The sequence below is a fragment of the Sciurus carolinensis genome, chromosome 11, assembly GCF_902686445.1.
Source record: "Sciurus carolinensis chromosome 11, mSciCar1.2, whole genome shotgun sequence".
NCBI lineage: Eukaryota > Metazoa > Chordata > Mammalia > Rodentia > Sciuridae > Sciurus > Sciurus carolinensis.
In genome coordinates, this window is record NC_062223.1 from 27,458,933 (window position 1) to 27,464,770 (window position 5,838).

Consider the following 5,838-nt stretch of genomic DNA (forward strand, 5'->3'; position numbering starts at 1 on the left):
AAGAAGAGAGAGCCTACAGAATGGGAGATGTTTGCTACCTGCTGCTTAGATAGGACATTAATATCCAGAATATACAGAGAACTCAAAAACCTTAACAATAACAAATAATAATAACCCAATCAACAAATGGGCCCAATAACTAAGCAGACACTTATCAAAGAAGAAATTAAAATGGTCAACAAATATATGTAAAAATGTTCAAGATCTCTACAAATCAGGGAAATGCAAATCAAAACCACATTGAAATTTCATCTCACTCCATTCAGATGGCAGTTATCAGAAATATAAATAATAATAAATGTTGGTGAGGATATGGGGAAAAGGTACATTTATACATTTATGGTGGGACTCTAAATTGGTATAACCACTCAGGCTAGCAGTATGGAGTTTCCTTAAAACACTAGGAGTGGAACCACCATTTGAACCAGCTATCCAACTCTGGTATATATCTAAAAGATTTAAAATCAGCATGCTACAGTTATACACTCACATCAATGTTTAGGGCAGCACAATTCACATTAGCTAAGCTATGAATCTAACTTAGGTGCCCTTCAACAGATGATTAGATAAAGAAATTGTGGTATACATACACAATGGAGTATTACTCAGCCATAAAGAAGAACAACTTTATGACATTTGCCTGTAAGTGGGTGGACCTGGAGACTATCATGTTAAGTGAAATAAACTAGTCCCAAAAAGTCAAAGGTCAAATATTTTCTCTGATTTGGAGGCTGCTGCTCTTTTAACTGTATATGATATCTTATCATTCAATGGCAGTTCATCCAATAGCCTCATTTGTAGAACCACTATGGAAAACACAATATGAAAATTACTCAAAAAGTATAGTTTATTTCCTTTTACTTTTTTGTACATAACTAATTTATGACCCAGTAATCAAACTTGGCTTATATAGGCAAAGGAAATAAAGTCTTTATCTCAAAGAGATGCTTGGCTATGTTCATTACAACATTATCCACACAAAATCAGACTAATGGTCCATCAATGGAAAAAATGAATGAAGAACAGATGATGTGTGTGTGTGTGGAAGGGGGAGGAGAGAGAGATAACCGATTATCATTCCATCTTTAAAAAGAAGGAAATCTTTACATTTGAGACATGTATGGACCTGAAGGACATGCCAACTGAAAGAAGTCAGCCAGAAAGGTAAATGGCTGTAAACTTTCACTGATATGTGGAATCTAAAAATGTCAAATGCAGAGAAGTAGAGTAGAATGTTGTTGCCATGGGCTAGGGGTTGGAGGATATGCGGAAATGGTGGCTGCAAAATATGCAGTTTCACTCGTGTAAGATGGATAAGTTCAACATACACTGAATCTATGAGGGTGAATCTGAAGTTCTCACTACCAAAAATAATAATAATAATAATAATAATAATAATAATAATAATAATAATAACAATGTAAACTATGTAAAGTGATAGTGAGCTTGCTTATGGTAATTATTTTATTGTGCATATGTAAAAGATCAGGTCATGCCATGTATATATGCAAAGGTCTTATTGGTTACATCTAACTCAACAAATCAGGGATGGTGGGAAGAAAAAGCTTTTGGAGTAAAATACTCTAAAATAGATGGCATTACTTTTCTGCCTTCACTATTCTGACTTTCAAGCAATCAATGGCAGATTTCCGAAAAAACTAACTGAGAAGAAAACACTGAGAAGAAAACAGAAGCTCCTTCCGTGACATGGGTCAACAGGGAAATCAGAACTAAAGTTCTCAAGCTGAAATTATGCCACATGGCATTCAGGCATCTTAACAACCTAGCATCACTCAGAGGAAAGGAACTCACCTGTGTACATACCAAGGACAGGGAATACAATTCCCCATTCAAAAATGTCCCCCACCCAACATGTCCATGTCTCTCCAGAATATACACTTCTAAGACAAAGCCTTTTCATCAAGACCTAATTAATTCCTGGGAGATAAAGTCATGCATACAAGACAAGGTCTCTGAATCTTTGTGGAAACCTTTATAAATGCAGTGCAAGGTGAAAAATAGATTTTGTTGTTAATATCTCCAGATCCTGATTAACCATGAGTGGAGTGACTCATCTAAGTTTATTTCCTCTACTCTTTATACCTTTTGCTCTGTGGGACAGTTTTGCACAGAATACCAATTTTCCATAATATTTCAAGTAAATACATTAAAAATTCAAATGCCAGGTTTTCCATGAAAATGTTTTGACACTTTAGACTAGAAGAAAGATTTAGATGGACAGCAATACTCTCTTAATAGCTGTTATATCAAATTATCTGAACAGTTTCTAAGTGTGACTTATCTTTCCAGTTGAAATTTATTCCAAGAGAAGGTTAGATTGTATCTGATCACTCCCAAACACCATTAGAATCATTCAGAAACCTAAGTTTTTCAGTGATACTGACGCTTATTCTTACTTTCCATATGTATTTTCTGCAATAATTTTCAAATATAGTAATAGGGTATTTTCTCTTCATCCTAATTCTATGAAATGTAATTGGTAATATCACTCACATGATTTAACGGTTAAAAAATTTGAGCCTTATATAATTAAGCAATTTGTAGGATCCAGCTCTCTGAAACCAGGTATCATACATTTGCCTGAAGACATCTCCTTAATAATCCAGATGAATTATGAAAAAAATTTAATACATTTTATACATGTAAAACACTTAAATATGGATACTATATAGTATAAATTAGTAGCTGTTTAGTCCAAGCATAAAAATAGAGAGTCCTTCCTGGGGTCAACTGCTGTGAATAATATTAGGCTCTGTGGCTTCTTCGAGAGAAATATTGGAAGTGATTTCTTCTGAGTTCATTGGGTGGTTAAATATTCCTCTTTATTATTGTTGTACTGTCAATTCTGCCCGTACCTTAGGTATATGGATGCTCATAACAGTGAATTCAAGTTTTGTATGTGTCCACAGCACTGGAGTAGATGTTTGCCTGTGTTCCTGCTATCCATTCTCATGACAACCTGACAGGTGTACATCATTACTCTTAGTTTACAGTCCAGGAAATAAAAATGTAAGGTGCCAAGAAATGCAACTGGATAAAAATAAATTACATGTAGCAGATCCAGGTTTCTAACCTAGACTTTGGGTTCTAAAACCAATATATTTATGACGATTATGCAGTCTTTTTAAATATTTTCAAGAAAAATATGAATTTGGGAATGGTATTACAGAAGGGATGAATAGAGCCACGAGAGAGGACAAGACAAAAGGCTCTTTCTTGAATGAAGTGCTGCATTTTTTAAAAATATGTAAGAGTCCAAGATGTTATTGTGTGTACCAACATGTGTGTGTCTGCTAATGAAAATGTTCCATACAAATGTTATTAGGATTATTTTATTTTGCCTTCAGAATTACCTTATGAATAATCATAATTACATTGATCATATCAAAAGGAGATGACTAGCTCAACATTATTTATTATAATGTTATAAGGGATGAGTTAAGAATCTGAAAAAAATTAAAACATAAGAATAACCTCAGACCTAACCTTGGCTTTGCTCTTTATGAGCTGCTTGACTTTGGGCAGAATCTTTAACTTGTGTGTTTCTATTTTCTAACGTGTGAAGTAAGTATAAAAGTGATTGTAGAGAGGATGGAACCAGCAAATGACTACAAAAACAGAACGCACCAAGTTTTCAGCAGGTTTACATAATAAGATCATTGTTGTTATGTCCAATCATATTTAACATGTGAGATTATTGCCTCATTTGCAATAATCAAATAGAACAATACCAATCTCATGGGGTGTCATAGTTATTGAATGGAATAATGTGTGAAGAAAACTTGATGCCACACCCTGCACATAGCAATCAATTTAAAAGATTCTATTATTAGTTGTTATACAGTTGTTAGATTTTAACGACAAACATGAATTTGTCCACTCTAGCCCTTAAATACTTCATATCTCTGTCAACTTTTCCTGCATTACCTGCTCTAAATGGGGATATAGCTCAGTTGGTAGAGTGCCTGCCTCCCAAGCACAAGGCCCTGGGTTCAATCCTTAGCACCGCCAAAAAAAAAATAAAAAAATAAAAAAGTCTGCTAATGGACCCTTGTCTCTGGCTTCTGCTCCCTTACTGAGCCTCAGACCACCTCACCCAAGGCACACAAACATCTTTACTAGGGTAATGTCCAAGATTTTCCTTTCTTCTTATTCTTCTTTCCATTTGTAACATCAATTACTTTCGAGGTCCCCCATTTCATAAAGATACAGAGAAAATTCTTGAGGTTTCATTCACGAAGATCCATCATCTACTTTCCTTTTAAGGCTTAGCTGACACTAGTACATGATCTGCTAATTCAAGCTGGATTCTCAGTCATCTCAAATGATTAAGTGTACACAGATGTCTCAAACCCTGGTGTTCACAAAATTTCCTCAGACCTATGGTCTTCTTCACCCAGGAGAAAATTTTGGTAATCCTCAAGAATTCAGCATATATTTTTCTATATCAAATAAAAACTTCATAAGAGTTCACAGCTCTGCATAATTCAGACATTTATTATTTATTTCAATGGAGAAATTTAATAAACACATGGTCACATTAATAATTTTTTCAGGTAATTAGCCATCATATGAAAAAAATGGAGAAAAGGAACAACGTGACAGAGTTTGTTCTGCTGGGACTTACAAGAATCCGAAGATGCAGAAAATTGTGTTTGCTGTGTTTTTGCTCATCTACATCATCTCTGTGGTAGGAAATGTGCTCATTGTGATCACCATCGCTGCCAGTCCTTTGTTGGGGTCCCCCATGTACTTTTTCCTGGCCTACCTCTCCTTTATTGATGCCTGTTATTCCTCTGTCAGCACCCCTAAATTGATAGTAGATTCACTCCATGAAAAGAAGATCATTCTGTTCAATGGATGCATGACTCAAATCTTTGGGGAACATTTCTTTGGAGGTGCTGAGATAATTCTGCTTACAGTGATGGCCTATGACCGCTACGTGGCCATCTGCAAGCCCTTGCACTACACAACCATCATGAACCGGCGTGTGTGTGGCCGTCTAATGGGAGTGTCCTGGATGGGAGGCTTTCTCCATGCAACCATCCAGATCCTCTTCATCGTCCGACTACCCTTCTGTGGCCCTAATGTCGTTGATCACTTTATGTGTGATCTGAACCCTTTGCTCAATCTTGTCTGTACTGACACCCACACTCTGGGGCTCTTTGTTGCTGCCAACAGTGGGTTCATCTGCCTGTTAAACTTCCTCCTCCTGCTTGTATCCTATGTGGCTATCCTGTGTTCCCTGAAGACCCACAGCCTAGAGAGTAGGCACAAAGCTCTGTCCACCTGTGTCTCCCACATTACAGTGGTTGTCCTCTTCTTTGTGCCCTGCATATTTGTGTCCATGAGACCTGCAGCCATCTTAGCCATTGATAAAGCAGTTGCTGTATTCTACACCATGATAACTCCCATGTTAAATCCCTTAATCTACACCTTGAGAAATGCCCAGATGAAAAATGCCGTTAGAAAACTGTGTATTAGGAAAGTTTTTTCAGCTGACAAATAAAATGCGTCTGGAACCCGACACTGATTTGACTGAGTGAAAAAATTAAAAGGAACTTTTATATAATTTCAAAGAAGCATACTCATTGGATAAAGAAAAAAAAATCCATGCAATTGATTTATAGATTCTTGAAGGGAGTAGAAATGGATGTAAGAAAAACAGGAAAACCTAACCTATAGCCATTCTTTTCATATTGGGGAAATTCTACAGTACGGGTACTTAGTTTTACTAACTTCACCCTTATATATGGGTTCATAAGTGATCACTCAATAAAAAGTATAAAAGAAATAATATATATTAGTGCAGAGCTG

General features: G+C 36.0%; 1 pseudogene; it reads left to right on the forward strand.

Moving 5' to 3' along the window:
• The first annotated feature begins 4,601 nt into the window (after positions 1–4,601).
• On the forward strand, positions 4,602–5,530 carry LOC124960151 (olfactory receptor 4C46-like; annotated as a pseudogene).
• The last annotated feature ends 308 nt before the right edge of the window (positions 5,531–5,838 follow it).